The 26989-nt window shown below is 47.0% G+C and overlaps 1 protein-coding gene and 1 long non-coding RNA gene across 8 annotated transcripts in view; one reads left to right on the top strand and one right to left on the bottom strand.

Annotated features, from left to right (window-relative positions):
* MEGF11 (multiple EGF like domains 11) overlaps nucleotides 1-26989 on the bottom strand; it is a 664806-nt gene that overhangs the window by 332740 nt on the left and 305077 nt on the right. The gene's annotated exons all lie outside the window — the stretch shown is intronic.
* The window catches only part of LOC134931832 (uncharacterized), a 76243-nt gene continuing 62729 nt past the window's right edge, over nucleotides 13476-26989 (top strand). Inside the window, exon 1 of the long non-coding RNA XR_010179179.1 lies at nucleotides 13476-13699. This is a non-coding gene — a long non-coding RNA (uncharacterized LOC134931832). The remainder of the gene's footprint in view (nucleotides 13700-26989) is intronic.

Below are 26989 nucleotides of genomic sequence, written 5' to 3'. Positions count from 1 at the left end.
GAGGAAGAGGCCATGGATCTTCTGTGAGCATCTCCTGAAGATCTGAATACCAGGCCCTTCGAGGCCAATCTGGAACAACGAGTATTGTCTGCACTCTTTTTCTTCTTATGATTCTCAATATTTTGGAGATGAGAGGAAGAGGAGGGAATACATAGACCAACTGAAACACCCATGGTGTCACCAGGGCATCTACCGCTACTGCCTGAGGGTCCCTTGACCTGGCACAATACCTCTGAAGCTTCTTGATGAGGCGTGACACCATCATGTCTATTTGAGGAAGTCCCCAAAGACTTGTTATCTCTGCAAAAACTTCTTGATGAAGTCCCCACTCTCCTGGATGGAGATCGTGTCTGCTGAGGAAGTCTGCTTCCCAGTTGTCCATTCCCGGAATGAAGACTGCTGACAGAGTGCTTATGTGATTTTCCGCCCAGCGCAGAATTCTTGTGGCTTCCGCTATTGCCACTCTGCTCCTTGTCCCGCCTTGGCGGTTTACATGAGCCACGGCTGTGACGTTGTCTGATCGAATCAGAACCGGTAGGTCGCGAAAAAGATTCTCCGCTTGTCGTAGGCCGTTATATATGGCCCTTAATTCCAGTATGTTGATGTGTAGACAAGCCTCCTGGCTTGACCATGTTCCCTGAAAATTTCTTCCTTGTGTTACTACTCCCCATCCTCGGAGGCTCGCGTCCGTGGTCACCAGAACCCAGTCTTGAATGCCGAACCTGCGACCCTCTAGAAGGTGAGCACTCTGCAGCAACCACAGGAGAGACACCCTGGCCCTGGGGGACAGGCTTATTTTCTGATGAATTTGAAGATGGGACCCGGACCACTTGTCCAGAAGGTCCCACTGAAATGTCCTCGCAGGAAACCTGCCGAAGGGGATGGCCTTGTAGGTCGCCACCATTTTTCCCAGTACACGAGTGCACTGATGGACCGACACCCTTTTCGGTTTTAACAGGTCTCTGACCATGTTCTGGAGTTCCTGGGCTTTTTCCATTGGGAGAAAAACCCTCTTTTCTTCCGTGTCCAGAATCATGCCTAAGAAAGATAGCCGAGTCGTTGGAACCAACTGTGACTTTGGTAGATTTAGAATCCAGCCATGTTGCTGCAGCACTCTCAGGGAGAGCGACATGCTTTTCAGCAACTGATCTCTCGATCTCGCTTTTATCAGGAGATCGTCCAAGTACGGGATAATTGTGACTCCCTGCCTGCGCAGGAGCACCATCATTTCCGCCATTACCTTGGTGAAAATCCTCGGGGCCGTGGAAAGCCCAAACGGTAACGTCTGAAACTGGTAATGACAGTCCTGTAAAGCGAATCTCAGGTACGCCTGATGAGGGGGATATATGGGGACATGAAGGTATGCATCCTTTATGTCTAGTGACACCATAAAATCCCCCCCTTCCAGGCTGGAGATAACCGCTCTGAGCGATTCCATCTTGAATTTGAACTTTTTCAAGTACAGGTTTAGGGATTCTAGATTTAGAATGGACCTGACTGAGCCATCCGGTTTCGGAACCACAAACAGGGTTGAATAGTACCCCTTCCCCTGTTGAACTAGGGGAACCTTGACAATCACTTGCTGTGTATACAGCTTTTGAATTGCAGCTAAAACTATCTCCCTCTCTGGGGAGACGCCGGTAAAGCCGATTTGAAAAATCGGCGCGGAGGCACCTCTTCGAATTCCAGCTTGTATCCTTGGGATACAATTTCCATCGCCCAAGGATCCACGTCTGATTGAACCCAGATGTGGCTGAAGAGTCGAAGACGTGCCCCCACTCCCTCAGTGGAGCCCCAGCGTCATGCGGTGGATTTAGTAGAAGCCGGGGATGACTTCTCATCCTGGGAACTAGCCGTAGCAGGCATTCTTTTCCCTCTACCCTTACCTCTGGCAAGGAAGGAAGAGCCCCGACCTCTTCTGGACTTATGCGACCGAAAGGACTGCATCTGATATTGTGGTGTTTTCTTTTGCTGTGGGGGAACATAAGGTAAAAAAGTAAATTTACCCGCGGTAGCTGTGGAAACCAGGTCCGCGAGACCTTCCCCAAATAAAACCTCGCTCTTGTAAGGCAAAACTTCCATATGTCTCTTTGAATCGGCATCACCCGTCCATTGGCGGGTCCACAGGGCTCGCCTAGCAGAAATCGCCATGGCGTTGGCTCTTGAACCCAACAGTCCAACGTCTCTCGAAGCGTCTCTCTTATATAAGACTGCGTCTTTAATGTGACCCAAGGTCAATAAAATGCTATCCCTATCTAGGGTATCAATATCAGCTGTCAAGGTATCTACCCAAGCCGCTACAGCGCTACAAACCCAAGCCGACGCTATTGCCGGTCTGAGCAAGGCAACCGTATGTGCATAAGTTGATTTTAAGGTAGTTTCCTGTCTGCGATCAGCAGGATCCTTGAGGGCTGCCATGTCTGGAGACGGTAGCGCCACCTTTTTGGACAAGCACGTTAAAGCCTTGTCCACCCTGGGTGAGGATTCCCACCGTAACCTGTCCTGTGCAGGGATTGGATACGCCATAAGAATTCTCTTGGGAATCTGCAGTTTCTTGTCTGGAGTTTCCCAAGCTTTTTCAAACAACGCGTTCAGCTTATGAGATGGGGGAAAGGTTACCTCAGGTTTCTTTTCCTTAAACATGCATACCCTCGTGTCAGGGACAGAGGGGTCATCTGTGATATGTAAAACATCTTTTATTGCAATAATCATATAATGAATACTTTTGGCCACCCTTGGGTGTAACCTCGCATCATCGTAGTCGACACTGGAGTCAGAATCCGTGTCGGTATCAGTGTCTGCTACCTGGGACAGGGGACGTTTCTGAGACCCTTAAGGGCCCTGTGACACAGTCAAAGCCATGGATTGACTCCCTATCTTATCCCTGGACTCTGCTTTGTCCAATCTCTTATGTAATAAAGACACATTTGCATTTAAAACATTCCACATATACAACCAATCGGGTGTCGGCGTTGCCGACGTAAACACCACAATCATCTGCTCCACCTCCTGCTTAGATGAGCCTTCCGCTTCAGACATGTCGACACACACGTACCGACTCCCCCACACACTCAGGGATATATCTATATGGAGACAGTCCCCCAATAAGGCCCTTTGGAGAGACAGAGAGAGAGTATGCCAGTACACACCCAGCGCCACCGGACACTGGAATAAAATCCCAGTTAGTACAGCGCTTTTATATAAATATATGAATACACTCACTGCACCAATTAAATGTGCCCCCCCCCTCTTTTTTGCCCTCTGTAACCGTGTTCAGCAGGGGAGATTCCGGGGAGCCAGCTTCTCTGCAGTGTGCTGTGGAGAAAATGGCGCTGGTTAGTGCTGGAGGATCAAGCTCCGCCCCCTCACCGGCAGGCTTCGGTCCCGCTCAAATTATTTATACTGGCAGGGGTTTTTCAATATACCACCTCTGCAGTGTCTAATCTATTTGCCAGTGTCCCTTGAGGTTAATATTGCTGCCCAGGGTGCCCCCCCTGCGCCCTGCACCCTTACAGTGCCCGGTGTGTATATGTGTGGGAGCAATGGCGTGCAGCGTTACCTCAGTGAAGATCTGAAGTCTTCTGCCGCCTTTGAAGTCTTCTTTCTTCATAATACTCACCCGGCTTCTATCTTCCGGCTCTGTGAGGAGGACGGCGGCGCGGCTCCGGGACGAACAGCGAGGGTGAGACCTGCGTTCCGACCCTCTGGAGCTAATGGTGTCCAGTAGCCTAAGAAGCAGAGCCTATCATTTAAGTAGGTCTGCTTCTCTCCCCTCAGTCCCACGATGCAGGGAGCCTGTTGCCAGCAGTGCTCCCTGAAAATAAAAAACCTAACAAAAAGTATTTTTCAGAGAAACTCAGTAGAGCTCCCCTGCAGTGCACCCAGTCTCCTCTGGGCACAGGATCTAACTGAGGTTTGGAGGAGGGGCATAGAGGGAGGAGCCAGTGCACACCCATTCTAAAGTCTTTAGAGTGCCCATGTCTCCTGCGGAGCCCGTCTATACCCCCATGGTCCTTACGGAGTCCCCAGCATCCTCTAGGATGTAAGAGAAAATTGATTTAAATAAAGGATGTGTGCCCAAATATAAAATACAATGAAATAACTGCATTTAAAAAACAAAAGGGGGGAGAAATTAAAACCACATTTGTTCTAAAGAGACACAGGCGAGCCAGTGAAAAGTGTATACTACTACTACTACTACTACTACTACTACTACTACTACTACTACTAATAATAATAATAATAATAATAATAAGTGTATCTATGTGTGTGACAATGATGAAATCTAAGCCTTAGCAGCTAATGCCATCTTTGTGCATTCTCATACCTCAGATAACGTATCTCCTGCTGTTCCTGACTTATATACAGTTACTGCATTTGATAATTCAGCTCTAGAAAGGAGTAAGAAACCTAAAAAAATATGGGATAATTTCTAGGCTTTTTGGTAATGTCATCTAAAATGCTAATTCCAAATGGTGCCTAATATATTATAGTCACATTTCTATTAGAGCCATAAAAGACGAATGTGAGGAAGAAAGCTCTCTTTTGGGACAGGAACATCAGCTTTTTATGAGCAGTTTGATGACAGCACTTAGTGCAGCTATTTATATATAATAGCAAATCAGAATGGGAGTGGGGAGTGGGGCAGAGGGAGAGAGACACAAAGAGAATGGAAAAAAAAAATCACAATAGAAAATGAAAAATTGGGGAGAGGATGAATAATGACAAGGGGGGATAGTAGCTAGAGAAGATGCACGGTTTTGGATATGCAGACAATGTGCTCTCCATTTTGGGCATGTTCCGGCCATTATATAGTTCTTTATTATACTGTACAGTACATCTGCTATGCTGCGAGTACATTGCATCAGGTGGCAGAATTTTGGGGGTGGCAAAACAGAAGGGGTTCTCAATATTTATTTATCACAATAATAAGAATTTACTTACCGATAATTCTATTTCTCGGAGTCCGTAGTGGATGCTGGGGTTCCTGAAAGGACCATGGGGAATAGCGGCTCCGCAGGAGACAGGGCACAAAAAGTAAAGCTTTAGGATCAGGTGGTGTGCACTGGCTCCTCCCCCTATGACCCTCCTCCAAGCCAGTTAGGTACTGTGCCCGGACGAGCGTACACAATAAGGGAGGAATTATGAATCCCGGGTAAGACTCATACCAGCCACACCAATCACACCGTACAACTTGTGATCTAAACCCAGTTAACAGTATGATAACAGCGGAGCCTCTGAAAAGATGGCTCACAACAATAATAACCCGATTTTTGTAACTATGTACAAGTATTGCAGATAATCCGCACTTGGGATGGGCGCCCAGCATCCACTACGGACTCCGAGAAATAGAATTATCGGTAAGTAAATTCTTATTTTCTCTATCGTCCTAAGTGGATGCTGGGGTTCCTGAAAGGACCATGGGGATTATACCAAAGCTCCCAAACGGGCGGGAGAGTGCGGATGACTCTGCAGCACCGAATGAGAGAACTCCAGGTCCTCTTTTGCCAGGATATCAAATTTGTAGAATTTTACAAACGTGTTCTCCCCTGACCACGTAGCTGCTCGGCAGAGTTGTAATGCCGAGACCTCTCGGGCAGCCGCCCAAGATGAGCCCACCTTCCTTGTGGAATGGGCCTTAACCGATTTAGACTGTGGCAGGCCTGCCTCAGAATGTGCAAGTTGAATTGTGTTACAAATCCAACGAGCAATCGCCTGCTTAGAAGCAGGCGCACCCAACTTGTTGGGTGCATACAGTATAAACAGCGAGTCAGATTTTCTGACTCCAGCTGTCCTGGAACATATTTTCAGGGCCCTGACAACTCCTAGCAACTTGGAGTCCTCCAAGTCCCTAGTAGGTGCAAGGCACCACAATAAGCTGGTTCAGGTGAAACACTGACACCACCTTAGGGAGAGAACTGGGGACGAGTCCGCAGCTCTGCCCTGTCCGAATGGACAAACAGATATGGGCTTTTTTGAGAAAAAACCACCAATTTGACACTCGCCTGGTCCAGGCCAGGGCCAAGAGCATGGTCACTTTTTATGTGAGATGCTTCAAATCCACATATTTGACTGGTTTTAAACCAATGTGATTTGAGGAATCCCAGAACTACGTTGAGATCCCACAGTGCCACTGGAGGCACAAAAAAGGGGTTTGTATATGCAATACTCCCTTGACAAACTTCTGGACTTCAGGAACTGAAGCCAATTCTTTCTGGAAGAAAATTTACAGGGCCGAATTTGAACCTTAATGGACCCCAATTTGAGGCCCATAGACACTCCTGTTTGCAGGAAATGCAGGAAACGACCGAGTTGAAATTTCTTTGTGGGGCCTTCCTGGCCTCACACCACGCAACATATTTTCGCCACACGTGGTGATAATGTTGTGCGGTCACCTCCTTTCTGGCTTTGACCAGGGTAGGAATGACCTCTTCCGGAATGCCTTTTTTCCCTTAGGATCCTCCATCGCCATGCCGACAAACGCAGCTGCGGTAAGTCTTGGAACAGACATGGTACTTGCTGAAGCAAGTCCCTTCTTAGCGGCAGAGGCCATAAGACCTCTGTAAGCATCTCTTGAAGTTCCGGGTACCAAGTCCTTCTTGGCCAATCCGGAGCCATGAGTATAGTTCTTACTCCTCTACGTCTTATAATTCTCAGCACCTTAGGTATGAGAAGCAGAGGAGGGAACACATACACCGACTGGTACACCCACGGTGTTACCAGAACGTCCACATCTATTGCCTGAGGGTCTCTTGACCTGGCGCAATACCTGTCCCGTTTTTTGTTCAGACGGGACGCCATCATGTCCACCTTTGGTATTTCCCAACGGTTTACAATCATGTGGAAAAAACTTCTCAATGAAGTTTCCACTCTCCCGGGTGGAGGTCGTGCTGAGGAAGTCTGCTTCCCAGTTTCCATTCCCGGGATGAAAAACTGCTGACAGTGTTATCACATGATTTTCCGCCCAGCGAAAAGTCCTTGCAGTTTCTGCCATTGCCCTCCTGCTTCTTGTGTCGCCCTGTCTGTTTACGTGGGCGACTGCCGTGATGTTTTTCCCACTGGATCAATACCGGCTGACCTTGAAGCAGAGGTCTTGCTAAGCTTAGAGCATTATAAATTTACCCTTAGCTCCAGTATATTTATGTGGAGAAAAGTCTCCATACTTGATCACACTCCCTGGAAATTTTTTCCTTGTGTGACTGCTCCCCAGCCTCTCAGGCTGGGCTCCGTGGTTACCAGCATCCAATCCTGAATGCCGAATCTGCTGCCCTCTAGAAGATGAGCACTCTATAACCACCACAGGAGAGACACCCTTGTCCTTGGATATTGGGTTATCCGCTGATGCATCTGAAGATGCGATCCGGACCATTTGTCCAGCAGATCCCACTGAAAAGTTCTTACGTGAAATCTGCCGAATGGAATTGCTTCGTAGGAAGCCACCATTTTTACCAGGACCCTTGTGCAATGATGCACTGTTTTTAGGAGGTTCCTGACTTGCTCGGATAACTCCCTGGCTTTCTCTTCCGGGAGAAACACCTTTTTCTGGACTGTGTCCAGAATCATCCCTAGGCACAGCAGACGTGTCGTCGGGATCAGCTGCGATTTTGGAATATTTAGAATCCACCCGTGCTGATTGTAGCAGTATCCGAGATAGTGCTACTCCGACCTCCAACTGTTCCCTGGACTATGCCCCTATCAGGAGATCGTCCAAGTAAGGGATAATTAAGACGCCTTTTCTTCGAAGAAGAATCATCAATTCGGCCATTACCTTGGTAAAGACCCCAGGGTGCCGTGGACAATCCAAACGGCAGCGTCTGAAACTGATAGTGACAGTTCTGCACCACGAACCTGAGGTACCCTTAGTGAGAAGGGCAAATTTGGGACATAGAGGTAAGCATCCCTGATGTCCCGGGACACTATATAGTCCCCTTATTCCTGGTTCGTTATCACTGCTCTGAGTGACTTCATCTTAATTTGAACCTTTGTAAGTGTTCAAAAACAAATTTTTAGAATAAGTCTCACCTAGCCTTCTGGCTTCAGTACCACAATATAGTGTGGAATAATACCCCTTTTCTGTAGTAGGAGGGGTAATTTAATTATCACCTGCTGGGAATACAGCTTGTGAATTTTTTTCCATACTACCTCCTTGTCGGAGGGAGACTTGGTAAAGCAGACTTCAGGAGCCTGCGAAGGGGAAACGTCTCGACATTCCCATCTGTACCCCCGGGATACTACTTGTAGGATCCAGGGGTCCTGTACGGTCTCAGCGCCATGCTGAGAACTTGTCAGACGCGGTGGAACGCTTCTGTTCCTGGGAATGGGCTGCCTGCTGCAGTCTTCTTCCCTTTCCTCTATCCCTGGGCAGATATGATCTTATAGGGACGAGAGGACTGAGGCTGAAAAGACGGTGTCTTTTTCTGCAGAGATGTGACTTAGGGTAAAAAACGGTGGATTTTCCAGCAGTTGCCGTGACCACCAGGTCCGATGGACCGACCCCAAACAAGTCCTCTTCCTGTATACGGCCATACTGTGCCGTTTGGAATCTGCATCACCTGACCACTGTCGTGTCCATAACATCTTCTGGCAGTTATGGACATCGCGTTTATTCATGATGCCAGAGTGCAAATATCCCTCTGTGCATCTCGCATATATAGAAATGCTCTATAGTCAATAAAATACTGTCCCTGTCAAGGGTATCAATATTTTTAGTCAGGGAATCCGACCAAGCCACCCTAGCTCTGCACATCCAGGCTGAGGCGATCGCTGGCCGCAGTATAACACCAGTATGTGTGTATATACTTTTTATTATATTTTCCAGCCTTGTCAGCTGGTCCTTGAGGACGGCCCTATCTATAGACGGTACCGCCACTTGTTTTGATAAGCGTGTGAGCGCCTTATCCACCTTAAAGGGTGTTTCCCAACGCGCCCTAACTTCTGGCGGGAAAGGGTATACCGCCCATAATTTTCTATCGGGGGGAACCCACGCATCATCACACACTTTATTTAATTTATCTGATTCAGGAAAAACTATGGTAGTTTTTTCACATCCCACATAATACCCTCTTTTGTGGTACTTGTAGTATCAGAAATACGTAACACCTCCTTCATTGCCTTTAACGTGTGGCCCTAATAAGGAATACGTTTGTTTATTCACCGTCGACACTGGATTCAGTGTCCCTGTCTGTGTCTGTGTCGACCGACTAAAGTAAACGGGCGTTTTAAAACCCTTGACGGTGTTTTTGAGACGTCTGGACCGTACTAATTGTTTGTCGGCCGTCTCATGTCGTCAACCGACCTTGCAGCGTGTTGACATTATCACGTAATTTCCTAAATAAGCCATCCATTCCGGTGTCGACTCCCTAGAGAGTGACATCACCATTACAGGCAATTGCTCCGCCTCCTCACCAACATCGTCCTCCTACCTGTCGACACACACGTACCGACACACAGCACACACACAGGGAATGCTCTGATAGAGGACAGGACCCACTAGCCCTTTGGAGAGACAGAGGGAGAGTTTGCCAGCACACACCAAAAACGCTATAATTATATAGGGACAACCTTATATAAGTGTTTTCCCTTATAGCATCTTAATATATATATAAGCATATCGCCAAATTAGTGCCCCCCCTCTCTGTTTTAACCCTGTTTCTGTAGTGCAGTGCAGGGGAGAGCCTGGGAGCCTTCCCTCCAGCCTTTCTGTGAGGGAAAATGGCGCTGTGTGCTGAGGAGATAGGCCCCGCCCCTTTTTCGGCGGCCTCGTCTCCCGCTCTTAACGGATTCTGGCAGGGGTTAAATATCTCCATATAGCCTCCGGAGGCTATATGTGAGGTATTTTTAGCCAAAATAGGTATTCATTTGCCTCCCAGGGCGCCCCCCTCCCAGCGCCCTGCACCCTCAGTGACTGCCGTGTGAAGTGTGCTGAGAGGAAAATGGCGCACAGCTGCAGTGCTGTGCGCTACCTTTAGAAGACTGAGGAGTCTTTTGCCGCCGATTCTGGACCTCTTCTTACTTCAGCATCTGCAAGGGGGCCGGCGGCGAGGCTCCGGTGACCATCCAGGCTGTACCTGTGATCGTCCCTCTGGAGCTGATGTCCAGTAGCCAAGAAGCCAATCCATCCTGCACGCAGGTGAGTTCACTTCTTCTCCCCTAAGTCCCTCGTTGCAGTGATCCTGTTGCCAGCAGGACTCACTGTAAAATAAAAAACCTAAGCTAAACTTTCCTAAGCAGCTCTTTAGGAGAGCCACCTAGATTGCACCCTTCTCGGCCGGGCACAAAAATCTAACTGGCTTGGAGGAGGGTCATAGGGGGAGGAGCCAGTGCACACCACCTGATCCTAAAGCTTTACTTTTTGTGCCCTGTCTCCTGCGGAGCCGCTATTCCCCATGGTCCTTTCAGGAACCCCAGCATCCACTTAGGACGATAGAGAAAAAAAGATTATGGTTAGGTTTGTGCATACCTCCCAACTTTTGTTTCTTATAAATGGGGACACTACACAGGGGCAAGGCCACGTCACTTTGGGTTATTCCACGTTGCCAGGGAGCATGCTCAGTGCTACAAAACACAGGCCTGCTCTCATCAGCCATGCCTACAAATACACTGCTATGCCTTCTATGCCAGACGCTGATGCAAATGTCATTGGCTACCCCAGGGCCGTAACTACGTGTGTGCCAAGGGGGCTTGGCACACAGCGCAGTTGCCCTGAGGGCGCAACGGCTAGCGGCATGTAATGAGTCAAATTGACTCATTACATGCCGCCTCTGCTGTGTGCGCCGCCGCCGACGCGCTGTGGAGGGGAAGACAGAAGCGCCGAGCAGCGGAGAGGAGGAGGAGGATGGAGGGGGAGCAGGGAGCCGCAGCAGCGCTATTTGATTGGTAGTAAGCGCCGCTGCAGCATCCCCCTCTCCTTCTGTATTGGCTGCCCGGCGCTGCTATGGATGCTGGGATGCGGTTCCTTCATCCCAGCATCCACAGCAGCGCCAGGCAGCCAATACAGAAGAAGAGGGGGATGCTGCAGCGGCGCTTACTACCAATCAAATAGCGCTGCTGCGGCTCCCTGCTCCCCCTCCCTCCTCTTCCTTCTCATCTCACTGCCTGCACCGAGGGAGCTGCCAGCACGAGGAGCCTGTCAGGTAAGTATCTCTCTCTCTCTCTCTTTTAGGGGGACACCGTCTGCCATAATGTGTAAAAAGGGGTCCTGGCTGCCGCATTGTGTAAAAAGGGGTCCTGGCTGCCGCATTGTGTAAAAAGGGGGACTGGCTGCCGCAATGTGTAAAAAGGGGGACTGGCTGCCGCATTGTGTAAAAAGGGGTCCTGGCTGCCGCATTGTGTAAAAAGGGGTCCTGGCTGCCGCATTGTGTAAAAAGGGGGACTGGCTGCCGCAATGTGTAAAAAGGGGGACTGGCTGCCGCATTGTGTAAAAAGGGGGACTGTCTGCCGCAATGTGTAAAAAGGGGACTGGCTGCTGCAATGTGTAAAAAGGGGGACTGTCTGCCGTAATGTGTAAAAAGGGGGCCTGGCTGCCGCAATGTGTAAAAAGGGGGACTGGCTCCCGTAATGTGTAAAAAGGGGGCCTGGCTGCCGCAATGTGTATAAAGGGGGACACCGTCTGCCGTAATGTGTATAAACGGGAACGCTGTCTGCTGTAATGTGTAAAAAGGGGGACTGTCTGCTGTAATGTGTCAAAAGGGGGACGCTGTCTGCTGTAATGTATAAAAGGGGCTCTACCTGGTGTAGTGGCGCTACTGTGCAGCGTAATTTGAATAATGTAGACTACTGTGCACCGTAGTATGAATTGCTATTATTTTGTGGCCACGCCCCTTCCCATGAAGCCACGCCCCTCTAAATTTTTCGCGCGCCTACGGCGCGCACTGCCCCTGTCTTACATGGGGGGGGGGGCGCCACTGTCGTTTCTTGCACACAGCGCTAAAATGCCTAGTTACGGCACTGGCTTTAGCAGCATACATCTCCCAAATGTCCTGGCATCAGGTATGTTCCACCTAAGTGGGGACAGCATGGTGGTATGGTCTGTGTATAGGAGAATAGTGACTAGCGACAGAAGCAGAGGGGAGATAGTTATGTTTCTAAAAGTTAGACTCTGAGGAGAAGATGTGTCAGACCTTGGGTAGAGTGGAGAGAGCTACAGTACAAACCAAGCAGTTTGTAACTGTCATTTTACAGGCTGTGTTTAAAATATGACAGAAGCTAAATGGTTGGTACTTTATCTCTCTCCACTCTAACTCTCCACAAGATCTGATACATCTCCCCAAGTCAGATAAATGCAAACAACTTTGAAAAGAATTGCTCTGCAGGAGCGTGATTAAAATAAAAAATAAAAAACAACGTGAATGGGTGCTGTGGTTTACATGTGAAGGAACAGATGCACAGTATGGGGAGTAAATAGCATTTACTGTAGGATCGGAACGCTCCTGGTCATACTGTACATTATGTGGATAACATCTACCAGCCCTATGATGTTCTTTGCCATTTTTAGCTACCCTCAGATTCCACACATCTTCCATACCTCAGAGGCAACATAAAGGGGATACATCCTATATAATAGAAGGCTAACGCTGCTCCTCATCTCTATGGGGGGTTTAAGTGTTTTGTGTGCAGACGGCCACTAGATGGCACCTAACAATGCAATTCAAATTTTGCTCCGTTCAGGCGCGCATAGCCGCTGGCGCTGACATTACTGTTAAGTTATTCCGTCATTTTGCCGGGCTGGAAACTAGTACTATATAACTCTAAAATAACCTACTGTATATGCCTTGCACAATAAATTATGCCAAGGACACGCTGGTGCTTGTAGTCCCACAGCAATCCTAAATCATTCTCTGACTTTAAACAATTGTCTTTAGATTCACTATCAGATCCAGAATAAGCCTCAATGCTATTCAGCCTGGGGCATTTGGCAGGACGTACATGTCCCCTATAGAATTCAGCCAGTGGAAACTAGGCAGGCTCTGGTTTTACATTATGTAACTGTAACACCGTACAGCTGACCACACTGCTATAGCGTAGCCAGCTCAGACTGGCATAGCCTGGTTCAGGATAAATCTTTGTAGTAGACCCAATGTACAATGCCCATATGCATTAGCCCTGGTGCTTCAACAGACCTTTGGGAACTGTAGGAATCATAACTAGAGATGCCGCTTTTCCTATACAGACAGGGCTACGCTTGTATGTTATCATGTATACTGCTCAGCACGCCTGGTTCACCTCTTATGGCATAGAGGCAGCAAGTGAAAGTTGCAATGACAACACAATTTTGTGCTGTTTTACTGCTCAATAGCAGTCAGGCCCGGCGAAAGGGGGGGGGGGGGGCAAGGGGACACCCATCCCAGGCCCCAACGTTGTGAGGGACCCCAAGGTCTGACGGCAGCTGCAACATGGATGGATATAGATCGCAGCATCACGCTGGCCGCCCGCTGTGTACTAGGTATTTGTACCACTACAGTGCCCCCCCCCAGCCCCAGGTCAGCTGTCCGGAACTCCCCGTGTGCACTGACGTCTGCGTCCTCCTGTCTTCCACCCTGTCCCTGCTGTGGGGCCTAGAGGAGCGGGCGGCGGCACTGCAAGTCTGTGAGAGGAGTGTGGCGCCGCAAATCTGTGAGAGGAGTGTGCCACCGCAAGTCTGTGAGATGAGTGTGCCGCCGCAAGTCTGTGAGAGGACTGTGAAGGAGACAGATTGTAGACAGTGAGTGCTGTATTTACCTGTGTCTTTTTTGTCCACAATCAATTTGTGTCGGGTGGGGGTTGCATGGGAGTTGAGGTGTCTGCCAGTGTGCTGCTGCCAAAGGAGCTCCACAATCAGTGTGTGGGGGATTGGGGGAGGGTGGGGGGGGGGGGGGGGTATGGAGGTAAGGTGTCTGCCATGGAGGTGGGGGGTTGGAGTGCACAGATCGAGGAGCAGCAGCACATTCACACGCTCCTACCCTGGCGTAATGTGTATAATGGGTTGTACCTGGCGTAATATGTGTAAGCGGCTGTACCTGGTGTAATATGTGTAAGTGGCTGTGCCTGGCATAATGTGTATAATGGGTTGTACTTCGCGTAATATGTTTAAGCGGCTGTACCTGGCGTAATGTGTGTAAGCGGCTGTACCTGGCGTAATGTGTGTAAGCGGCTGTACCTGGCGTAATGTGTATAAGCGGCTGTACCTGGCGTAATGTGTGTAAGCGGCTGTACCTGGCGTAATGTGTGTAAGCGGCTGTACCTGGCGTAATGTGTATAAGCGGCTGTACCCGGCGTAATGTAAGCGGCTGTACCTGGCGTAATGTGTGTAAGCGGCTGTACCTGGCGTAATGTGTGTAAGCGGCTGTACCTGGCGTAATGTGTGTAAGCGGCTGTACCTGGCGTAATGTGTGTAAGCGGCTGTACCAGGCGTAATGTGTGTAAGCGGCTGTACCTGGCGTAATGTGTGTAAGCGGCTGTACCTGGCGTAATGTGTGTAAGCGGCTGTACCTGGCGTAATGTGTGTAAGCGGCTGTACCTGGCGGAATGTGCGTAAGCGGCTGTACCTGGCGTAATATGTTTAAGTGGCTGTACCTGTCGTAATGTGTGTAAGCGGCTGTACCTGGCGTAGTATGTGTAAGCGGCTGTACCTGGCGTAATGTGTGTAAGCGGCTGTACCTGGCGTAATGTGTGTAAGCGGCTGTACCTGGCGTAATGTGTGTAAGCGGCTGTACCTGGCGTAATGTGTGTAAGCGGCTGTACCTGGCGTAATGTGTGTAAGCGGCTGTACCTGGCGTAATGTGTGTAAGCGGCTGTACCTGGCGTAATGTGTGTAAGCGGCTGTACCTGGCGGAATGTGCGTAAGCGGCTGTACCTGGCGTAATATGTTTAAGTGGCTGTACCTGTCGTAATGTGTGTAAGCGGCTGTACCTGGCGTAGTATGTGTAAGCGGCTGTACCTGGCGTAATGTGTGTAAGCGGCTGTACCTGGCGTAATGTGTGTAAGCGGCTGTACCTGGCGTAATGTGTGTAAGCGGCTGTACCTGGCGTAATGTGTGTAAGCGGCTGTACCTGGCGTAATGTGTGTAAGCGGCTGTACCTGGCGTAATGTGTGTAAGCGGCTGTACCTGGCGTAATGTGTGTAAGCGGCTGTACCTGGCGGAATGTGCGTAAGCGGCTGTACCTGGCGTAATATGTTTAAGTGGCTGTACCTGTCGTAATGTGTGTAAGCGGCTGTACCTGGCGTAGTATGTGTAAGCGGCTGTACCTGGCGTAATGTGCGTAAGCGCCCATTGACCCCAAACTTGTACGGCTCCCTGTATTTGCACAATTATGGTATTACAGTGTAAAATATTTGTCAGTACATTTATTGGCACATACAGGGAGGGATGTGTGATTCTGATTCTGAGGTCAAGGGAAGGGGGCACCGAGTTATCAGTGTACCGGGCCCCAATATTTCTGTTGCCGTCCCTGATAGCATTACAACATTGGCCCTCATTCCGAGTTGTTCGCTCGTTGCCGAGTTTCGCTATATTGCGATTAGTCGCTTACTGCGCATGCGCAAGGTTCGCAGAGCGCATGCGCTTAGTTATTTTACACAAAAGTTAGGTATTTTACTCACGGCATAACGAAGCTTTTTCATCGTTCTGGTGATCGGAGTGTGATTGACAGGAAGTGGGTGTTTCTGGGCGGAAACAGGCCGTTTTATGGTTGTGTGAGGAAAAACGCTGCCGTTTCTGGGAAAAACGCGGGAGTGGCTGGAGAAACGGGGGAGTGTCTGGGCGAACGCTGGGTGTGTTTGTGACGTCAAACCAAGAACGAAACTGACTGAACTGATCGCAGTGGCAGAGTAAGTCCCGAGCTACTCAGAAACTGCTAAGAAATTTCTATTCGCAATTATGCGAATCTTTCGTTCGCAATTCTGCAAAGCTAAGATTCACTCCCAGTAGGCTTAGCGTGTGCAATGCTGCTAAAAGCAGCTAGCGAGCGAACAACTCGGAATGAGGGCCATTGTACATATCTCTCCAGCCCGCAATTGGATTTACTTTCATCTCTAAACCAGGTACAGTATATTAATACATTTTAAACATTCACAGAGAAGTAATTATTCTATTTTTAGGAGACATTTTTCATTAATGATCCCTTCACCTGCACCTGCTGAGACATCTCAGCTGCTGAGCCTCTCATACTGCAACGTGCAGTTAATTCAAAATATAGCCCCAATTATCATTTTTTATAGACCAAATGAACTTCCTATAGGAGAGGGAACAATGTTGGTTTTGTTTGGGCAGTAAACCAATCATGCACTCTGACCACACTATGGGGGTAATTCCAAGTTGATCGCAGCAGGAAATTTTTTAGCAGTTGGGCAAAACCATGTGCACTGCAGGGGAGGCAGATATAACATTTGCAGAGAGAGTTAGATTTGGGTGGGTTATTTTGTTTCTGTGCAGGGTAAATACTGGCTGCTTTATTTTACACTGAAATTTAGATTGCAGATTGAACACACCCCACCCAAATCTAACTCTCTCTGCACATGTTATATCTGCCTCCCCTGCAGTGCACATGGTTTTGCCCAACTGCTAACAAAGATCCTGCTGCGATCAACTCAGAATTACCCCCTATAGCTGAGATGTGTACGCTCCCTGTTATATCATCACTAATAAAGCTACGTAATAGCTCTAACGTTTACAGCTGTCTCTCTCTGGGCTGGCGCTGTAAATTCTCTGTACACTGAGCTTTGGAGATTTTCAGTAATTACTACACCCAACCTGCCAATTTGGCACATACGGCTAAACCAGCCTAAAGTCTTTCAGCACCTTGGTAACTGTATATTTATGTAGGGTATAGGGGACATTAGCTAATTGGACTTCTTTCCTTGGCAGTACTCCTGGGTGTGGGAGTTATTTCACATGATTTCTAGCTACATGGGATTAACTGTAATCATTAAGGGACTGTGCGTTCTGCACAATGGGGGTCATTCAGACCCGATCGGCGCGCTGTAGTTTTTGCTGCCGTGCGATTGGGTCTAAACAGCGCATGCGTGCAGGCCGCAACGCCCAGGCGAGTCGCTGGCCGGCGCCGGGCAGCGACGAAAGGAACTAAGAAAGCGATCGCACCGGCGATCGCAAGAAGATTGACAGAAGGCATTTGCAGGCAGCAACTCACCGTTTTCTGGGAGTGGTCGGAAAAATGCAGGCATGCCCGGCCGTTTCCAGGGAGGGATCCTGACGTCAGCATCTTCCTGGATCATCGCAGCGGATGAGTAAGTCCTGGGCTATGCAGAAACTGCGCAAACTTTTGTTTGTGCAGCTCACTGCACAACCCATCGCACTCCTGCAAAGCCCTAACCCCCTCCCCTGTAGGTGGCGATTACCTGGTCGCAGCAGTGCAAAAAATAGCCTGCGTGCGACCAAGTCTGAATTAGGCCCAATGCTGCACTATTGCCTGTTAAGCTTACCATCTATTCCCTTATATGCAGTAAAATTCAGACATTTGGACCACACTGAGAACACGAACCCAAAGACCCCCACAATATGTGTGTCTGTTGTTAACTCTTTCACCATAATCACAATGCGGTCTATGTACTAAGCCTTGGAGAGAGGTAAAGTGGATGGAAATAAAGTACCAACCAATCAGCTCTTCTCATTTTTCAAACACAGCCTGTAGGCATGTAGCCATGGCAGCTAGGAGCTGATTGGGTAGTACTTTATCTGTCTCCAAGGCTTAGTACATAGAACCCATACTCATGTATCAGGGTACATCGCTATTATAGCCTGATCTCTATAGCCAGCAGTCACTTCCTTATTTGCACATTTGTTTTAAAATGCTGAGTATGTCGGAATGGTGACTGTCGTCACTTTGAACCATGTAGACATTTTTGCTGTTCACCTTCTGGCCAGATACCAATGAGAACACAAGACTTATAGCAAATGTTACCCTGCTGGGACCCATCTTCCGGGTCCAAGTAGTCATGTGATTGTCAATTCCGGATCAGAGCTCCGATCCTCCGGCGTTCTGGTATTTCTCTGCTACCCCTAACCCTAAACCCTACTGTTACATCTCCCTCTAGTGCCTAAACGTATCCCCCCACCCACAGCCGTAACCTAACTTCCTCCGCAGCCTAACCCTAACCCTCACGCCCGCAGCCAAACCCAAATGTCCACATTCTGACAATGTCAACATTTCACCTGTCGAAATAATGAATGTCGACATTGTTACTGTTGACCTTTTAACTACATACCCTCAAAATCGTCTCTTCCATTGGGCATAGAGGGCAGTTGCACAATCCCAGAATTCTGAGGGCCTGTGACCGAACACCCAGCCCTGGACATCTGCCACCGCCATAGTACCCCCCCAAGACATGTCATCTGTCGCCGATAGCCCCCCTCCTTAGAGGAACCCTACTGGAACGCAATCCTGAAGGATGCAGCCACCACTGAGGCCATGAGGACAACCCGCCTTACTGGACTCTGCACCCTCCACTGAAAGAGCCTGCAAGAACCCCCAAAGAGGAGGATCCCCTACCTGCCGTCGGGAGCCAGAGCCTGCTTGAGGGGAGGCTGGAGCACTCCCCCGATATCTCATCCGTCGCCATCACCAATAGCACCCTACTCCCGTTGAATGATGCCAGGATACCAAAAACAACCACCGTAAAGGCATCATTCAAGGGACCGCCCTTTCTATTGTGGGCTGGATTCCACTGCACATGGGACCACCACTAACGGGAGACCTATAACAGCACCACAGGATTGGTAACTATGGGACATTAGTCTCCGCAAATACCTGGCATCGTTATCCACCTACAGCTAAGATCTGAATTTATTGTCCTTATAAGCCTTTAACAGAGACTGGCGATAAAGCTTCTTTTTTTCACTGCTGATCTGCTAGCATAGTATGTGCAATAGAAAGAGGACTTTGACCATGAAAAAATATATTTTTTAATACATTTTTTAACTGTTTTTACTTACATACACCTGTCTGAAGTACTAGTTTTTAAGCACTGTTTTTTATTCTTATTGCATGAGTTTAGAGAAGAGCAGAACTTGTGTCAGGGATTAGAACTTGCGCTGACTGCCATGTGCAGTAACGCTAGACTAGTATACATGGATACGCAAAGCCTATATGCCATCAGCCTTAGCGGCCTGGGACCCACCGAGTCCAATTGCAGCCGCATGGGCTGCTACAGTTATTCTTAAACCTTTTAAACCATTGTTAACTGGCACATCGATCACAAATAAGATACAGTCCAACCTGCTCCCAGGCATTTAAAGTGAATAAAAAACATTATAACACTATTACCATATATATTGCTTAGACCTACACACAAAATAAAAAACAGCCAAAGGTGAGATACATGTACTTTATATAATCATGTGTATACTGGGAGGAGCCACACGTTGACATTGCCTTTTAAAGGTGCCTTAAGGGGCATTACGACATAAACCAGGACATAGGGATCAATGAACAATAGAACAATATGTCAGCAAGCGTTAACATTGCCGTACACGGTCACCACACTGACCAAACTGTAGAGATTCATTAAATATCCTGAATCGCATACACTGTAAGCGCACACACTACACTGCATAAAAATAATAGACAGGATGCAAGGGCAAACCAGTAAAAAAGGGAAAATCGATACTACAGTTTGTATTAATTAAATAAACTGCAGTGTTCTGTTATATGCAATTCACATAACATTAGCGAAACATGATTGCTTTATGTCTTTCCTGTTCTAAGAATGTGTCCCAGGAAAATGATAAATCTGTCTTTTACACCGTGCAGGTTTCATAACACGTTTCCTGTTTCATTGACCCTAAAATAGGCAATTGAGCGGTGACTGAAAATGCAATAACTACTGTACCTCCACAGAGAACAGACCAGTGTGACTGCTAATCACAGTTCAATCCCAAACGATCAATCCCAGGATTTCCGAGATTCCTCAGCTTGGGTTGTTAAAGGCCCAGGCCCCACCCCACCCCACCATAACGTACCACCCTCTATATAGGTGGGTGGGTCCACTTATGGAAGACTGCGGTACAGTGTGGTGAGGTGTGGGCAGTCCACGCGGCGCAATCGGCTGATGTCAGGCTGCACAGCGTGACCTCTGAGATCATGTCATGCTGCGCAGTGCACACAGCCCAGGGCAGGAGAAGCCGGGAGGAGGGAGCCCGGGTAGCGTCTAATCCTGCTGAAGAGACTCAATGCTGCCCGGCATTGAAAGTAAAAAGGCGGCTGGCTAATCCTGAAATCCCCGGGATTGGAAACTCCAATCCCCGGGATTGAATCCCGTCCAATTTTAGGCCTAAATCCCGGGATTGGCCACCATAATCACAGTCTAAACCCTTAATGTGACCTCGGGAATGGTCTAAAAGTACTGTCACTTAGGAGGCTCCAAGCTTTTGTAATAATGGGCCTAATTCATGTTTGTACACAAATGCAATTGCAATTAAATAGGCTATAAAGCATCTAATTGTAGCAAGTGAACCTGCTGGCCAGAAATGAAAAGAAGCACCCACCGGAGACATCACAGACTCATTCGCAATTGCATATGCACTCACACTCACAGCCTATATGCAAAACAAGGAACATCAACATGGCAGTAGCCACGCAGGCGCCATGGTTTTGCACATACGAGCTCGCCGCTTACAGCAGATACACGTCACGAAAATGGCATTGACACGCCTGTATTTTTCCAACCACTCCCCGTTAACACATCCAAATGGTCGCTTCCTGTCAATCACTTCTTCATTAAATCTACATGCGCATTGCGAGCGCAACACATGTGCAATCTGTTGATAATCGACCAATTATTAAGTGCTTTACAGAAAAAATGGTAGTGAAAGCACACGGTAAAAGGTATGTTGGCTGCTGGTTTGATAATAATTATATTATTTTATTAGTATCACTAAAAATACTCATTAGAAGATATAACATAAAAAAACACAAACAGTAATTAAATAGTCACACAAGTAATTACAATTTCAAAAAATAAAATAGGGAGAACACAATGTTCTAGTCACCTGCAGTACAGAACGCTGTAGAGTGTGGTCTCTCTACCTATCCTGAATATTATAGGCTCCAGTCTCTCCCTGGATGCCACCTCAAAGATAATGACACATTTTCAGAGTCAGTTTCCCATATTTTAAGCTACTCCATGCTGCAGCTTCAATCCACCTATTTGGGATTCCTTTAACCCTCCCAAAACCAGAGTGGAGTGAGTTCCAGCTTACACTTTGGTGGTTTCTCACCCATTCTAGCAGGGCTGAATTCGCTTTGCTTTAATTGTTTGTTTGAAGCTGGCTGAAACAGGATTGGATACACAAGCTCTTAGCAGTTCCAGGAAGGAGGTTTCACACCTTGATAGACATGGGGGTAAATTTACTAAGCTGGGAGTTCTATTTAAGATGGGATGTTGCCCATAGCAACCAATCAGATTCCAGGTATTATCTTCTAGAAGGTGCTAGATAAATGAAAAGTAGAATCTGATAGGTTGCTATGGGCAACATCCCATCTTAAATAGAACTCCCATCTTAGTAAATTTACCCCATGGTGTCTTTACTGAGTTGCAGGTTGGACCCCTGCGGTGTTACACACAAACTTCAACCTCTAATTACTGTCCCATACAGGATCCTAGGGCTATTAACAGCTTGTCTCTGAAGTTCTGTGGCTATAAAGAAATACCAGCAAGGCTTCCATTAACTTCCAACCATTTGTCATGCAATGACATTTAACTTGTATTGATACATCGATACATCAGGTAAGGTAAATAAAACAATTTTTAATTATGCCCAATCCGATATAAGCTTGGGCACTACAACAGCTGTCCTTTGCGCGATGATAGGACTTCAATGTTTATGACCTTGGAGTTCTTATGCGCATACGTCGAATGATGCATCTACCATGGGGGGACACCTGGAGTAATCAGAGTAGACTGTGAAAAGAAGCCTATAGGCTTTTATAAGGTAATGCCATCTACAGATGCCACTGCCTAACAAGTCCAAACTCCTGAGAGCATCACATATCGGAGCTTGGTACATATGGGAAATTATTATTATTATTATCCTTTATTTATATGGCGCCACAAGGGTTCCGCAGCGCCCAATTACAGAGTACATAAACAAATAATCAAACAGGAAAACAGCAACTTACAGTTGACGACAATATAGGACAAGTACAGGGTAAATAAACATAGCTACATCAGCAGATGACACTGGAATAAGTATCAGGTGGCAGAAGACTGCTGGAGTTGGTGCAGTTGAAGATTATTAAAGTAAGAAAGGATAAGCACATTAGGGAAGAGGGCCCTGCTCGTGAGAGCTTACATTCTAAAGGGAAGGGGTAGACGGACAGGGGTGACACAGATGGGGTACATAGAGAGCGTAGAACAGAGGGTTAGGATGAGATTTGGCTGGGTTTGGTGAAGAAGTGGGTCTTGAGAGCCCGTTTGAAGTTTTGTAGAGAGGTGGACAGTCTGAGGGGGAGAGACAGGGAATACAGCCAAAACACTGAAAAAGGCTTCTTTTTTTTTTTTTTATGTATTGGCCACATTTTGTTTTTTAGTACATCCTGCCCTATGGGCCTTATTGATGTCTATACACAATGGCCGATGTTCATGCAACTGAATATTTATCGGCAAACTGCACATGTGCTGTGATCTCACACAGGTGGGTGCTGCTGATATTCCACTCTCACTCTGAACTTTGTCACAGAATGATTGACAGGAAGGGGCTGTTTGGAGGTGTTAATGGGGAGTTTAAGGGGAGTAGTTGGGAAATCGCAGACGTGTCATGGCCATTTTCAGGGGGTGTATCTTCTGATGGTTGCATGATCATACGTGCAAATACATGGCATCTGAGGCTCTACTTCTGTGTCCGGTCTGCGTAGCCATATACCACCCTTAGTTTTGATGTCCTCTGTAATTGCGTATAGTCCGCTAATGTGGACACAATTGTGATTGAGAATTGCGACTGAGCTTGCAACGAGTCCGGTGGGCGTCTGTTTTCATTCCTGGGTGGCAGCTTAACTACTGTAGCTAACATTAGCAGCTCCGTAGTCTACAGATTCGAAATTGCATTCGGAGGCTCTCTCAGGCTCTTGAGAGTAGACCAGTCTCCCGATTTCCAAGAAAAGTGGTGGTTTGGGTGGAATAATGCAGTATGTGATTTGCGTTGAACTGCGTCATCACACTCCCCTGCATTACAATGTCGCAAAATGTGGCAGGGGGCAAAGGTGCCACAATTGCTCCCTCAAACATGTTTGAGGATTGATGTTTGCATTCATGGTTTACAGGTCTTAAAACAAACTCGAAGTTCTAGCAGTTTTATCATTCAAACAGCAAACCAAACTGTTCTGCAAACAAACCAAACTAAATCTGCAGGGAACAAAAACATATAAACCTAAAATATAATTTTCAAAATGGCTAAAAAAGTAGAATAATTTCGCTCTGCAATAATTTTACTTTAAATCAACAGTCTGAAGTTTGAGAATTTGATGCAAATGTTCATCAGCCTTTAGAAGCAGCTCCTCAAACTGATTTGAGAACCCCTCTGAAACAGTTTTGAGCGTCTCAAAAACAATACTAATTTGGCATTGTTGTATTAAAGAGTTGTCCAAAACTACAACCACGATGACTCCATGTGACCTATGGTTCAGCCCGACGACTGACCTGCCAAATATGCATAATCTGGCGATCTCCATAACATCAAATCACTCAGCACTCAATGATGACACTACTGGATCTAAACATGTTTTGGCAGGTCAGCTCCTGAAATGTAGCATTCTAATGTCAGAACCCTAATGACAGTGCTCGAAGGAGAAAGACAACTATACAAAGAAGACACCTCATTGTAAAGAAAGTATACAGTATAGGGGGATTTGCAGCAGGCAACCAGGATGTAGACGGTGATACTGTAAGTATTACTGTACATGAGATAAAAACATTAAAATAACACAAGACGGGGAAACTGAAAGTCTTGTAATAAAGTTTATAATGTCCTGGCTAAAACAGAAGCACCGAAGTTTTATGACTAGTTCAGAAGAGAAAGTATATGTAAATTGTCTTTAAAATGTTGAATCATCAAAATATTTTGACAAAGCACAGGTGCTATTCATGTTTATGTCTACAACATAAAAGTAAAGCATTTACTCTGTGCGCCAGAGCAAAAGCACCAGCCACTCTAAGGGGAAGTGTAAATTTCATACAATCTTGTCTGTTAGAATACAGCTAAAGCTATCTGCATATTGCACATAATAAGGATTCTCACAGCGCATTATTCAATGATATAAAACATGTCATGATGGGCAATTCATCACTTACCCAATGTCCTATCCCAGGTCCTGCGTCACTCACACGGACAAAACAAGGTTAGGGACTTTCTAAAAATACCCAGGGCTTAGCTGATTGTGTATGCACAAAGTGTGCAGCCCCAACCAGGGCGTGCTCCCCCGCCTCACAGGCCCACTGGCAGAAGATGGATTAACTGTCGCTACAAATTGACTTGCTGCAGCCTCCTGACTCCTTGCGAGTCCTGTCACTGTCACTGGGAGTTGGGAGAAGAATGTGAAGGTGTGCTGGGACACAGAGGGGACAGTGCTGCATGGGAGGGAGCAGGCCTGGGAGTATGTGTGTCTGAAGGAAAGGAGAGGCCAGAAGCATTGTGAAAGACAGGACGGCAGCAGTGGCTGAGTGCATACTCAGTGGTTCTCAAACTGTGTGCCATGGCACCCTGGGGTGCCTCAGATCACTTGCAGGGGTGCCTTGGATTGGGGGTCCAGGACCGATTCAAATTATTTATGGTCAATGTAATAGGCAAACCTATGGCTGGTGGCTGTCAGTCATAAAATATGTGGACAAACAGAAGCAAATCCTGTCCCTCACCACACAATTGAGCTTAAGAATGACATATAAACACAGTTTACATAATTGTAGATTTCTTTTTAAATTTCTCAATAAGAAACGTTTGGCAAAGGGGTGCTGTGAACAAAAACTCTAATACCGTGATTCACAAAAGTTACTTAAATTCAGTCAAATGGCTGTTATATGCATTTTCATCAAAATAAGTGCTCAGATTAAATTGGGGTTACATAACAATGAGTGTAAGTAAATATGTGGGTCACTTTAAGCCACTTTAAAAAAGTTTACAAAAACAAACAAAAGAAAAGATTACTCCCACCTGCAAACCTACAAACACTTGTCACATTCACAAAGCACCCCAATATACCTGTCCCATACCTTGAACCCCAATTCCCATCATTCTGCATTTTTTTTACCCCAAAAATTACATCATTATTGGCCAATTAAAAATAATTTCAAACTTCTAAGTAGCTAATTAGTCATTCAGAGGAGTGTCCCAGGGGTTCTGAAACAAATCCCAACATTTTTACCATAAAAAAGGTATTTTCCCCAAGCTTATCACCCACTCAGAGGTGATGAAGTGAAATCTGCTGTAAACCTAATCGCCGACAATTTATCGCAGACAACTGAATAGGGGCTTAACGCGGGCCGCGATAAATTCTCAGTTTTTACTGCAAAAATGGCATTTCAAGGCTAACCGAATTCCCCATAAAGCTGGCCACACAATACAAGCCAAGCATCCAATCTGATATTTTTTTTTATTTTTTTATTAAATTGTTGAAAATTCCCCTTGTGCGATTGAGAATAGAATCAGTGTAATCAAATGTAGATGGCAAAGAGCCAACATAACATTTTTCATTCAGAAGGATCAGATTGAAGATGATTTAATAATGCGTATTGTCATCAATTAGCCTAGTAGTGATTTTATAACTGGTAAAGAGTAATTAAAAAGGATCTAACTGTATTTTGTATGCTTCAATTGTATATTTAGTTGTGATGATTGTACAGAAATGCAGTTGATCATTTGGAAACAATAAAACCTTGGGCAGTAGCTAATGCTGTATCTGAGAAAATCTCTGAATCTGAGCTAAAACAAATAATGGTCCTCATTTAGAACATGACACATTATAAGGTATGGAAAAATATCCTTGCAAAGACAAACGCACCGGCGTGTATATGTGGGGCCCATGCCCATGTTTCTCTAGGTACATCCAACGCAAACACTGCACCATTTTTGCAATATACATATATCATAGGGGATCCGCTAAGGATCCCGGCAGTTGAAATGCTGACACCGGAAACCCGACAGTCCTCGGAATGCTGGCGCTGGCTTCCCAACAAGGATCCCAATCCCGGGCCGGAATCCCGACCGCGTGGCATCATAAACAAGGGTTTGCCAAGGCTGAGGACAGTTAAGCTTCGGAAGGTGGGGGGAGGGGGGGGGAGAGGTTAGGTATTGGCTGCGGGGGGAGAGTTGTGGTGGGTACACACAAGGCGATGAAACATCATCATCGATGGGACCCGGCAAATGGGGGGGGGGGGCATGCTGCAGTTGGCAGCATGGCATCACTAGCTACAGCCTCAGATCTTCTTGCATATAGAAAAGATCTGAGGCTGCCGCTAGTGCCCTGCGTTGTCTTTCATACACCACGGAATGATTTTACCGATCGGTTGTTCTGTTTGATCGGGAATGCCCACATCATTTGCTGAATCGTTCCATGTGTACCCACCTTTAGGCAGCGGGAAAGGGAGGGTTAGGGTTAGGCTGTGGTGGTGGGGGTAGGGGTGGGAGGTGTGGGGGTTAGGTTTAGGCACCACTGAGGAGGGTTAAGGTTAGGCTGTCTTCTGTGGGCGGCCTTCTGCCCAGCATCGCGATTGCCTGCATATCATATCACACACGTATCATAGTGCTGCTGTTATCATCATCATCATCAGCAGCAGCAGCATGTATCTTTCACATGATCTACAGTAGCAGCAATGATAGGTCTCCTAGAGAACACTATTTGGAAATGTGTCCAAGTCTCCTTAGGTTATTATCTGCAGGAGTTGTATTACAAGGCAACACCCTCTTACTATATTCAATGTATCATTTCCTGCTCTGTTTCAGCACCCTAAATGCAAGGTGCCTCCAGTATAATGGTGGGAACACACAAGGCGATGTGCTCTATGAGCGACG

Source organism: Pseudophryne corroboree, chromosome 6, assembly GCF_028390025.1.
Source record: "Pseudophryne corroboree isolate aPseCor3 chromosome 6, aPseCor3.hap2, whole genome shotgun sequence".
Taxonomy (NCBI): Eukaryota; Metazoa; Chordata; class Amphibia; order Anura; family Myobatrachidae; genus Pseudophryne; species Pseudophryne corroboree.
Note: the sequence above shows the minus strand (reverse complement) of the source record. Positions and strands in the feature narration are given on the sequence as shown.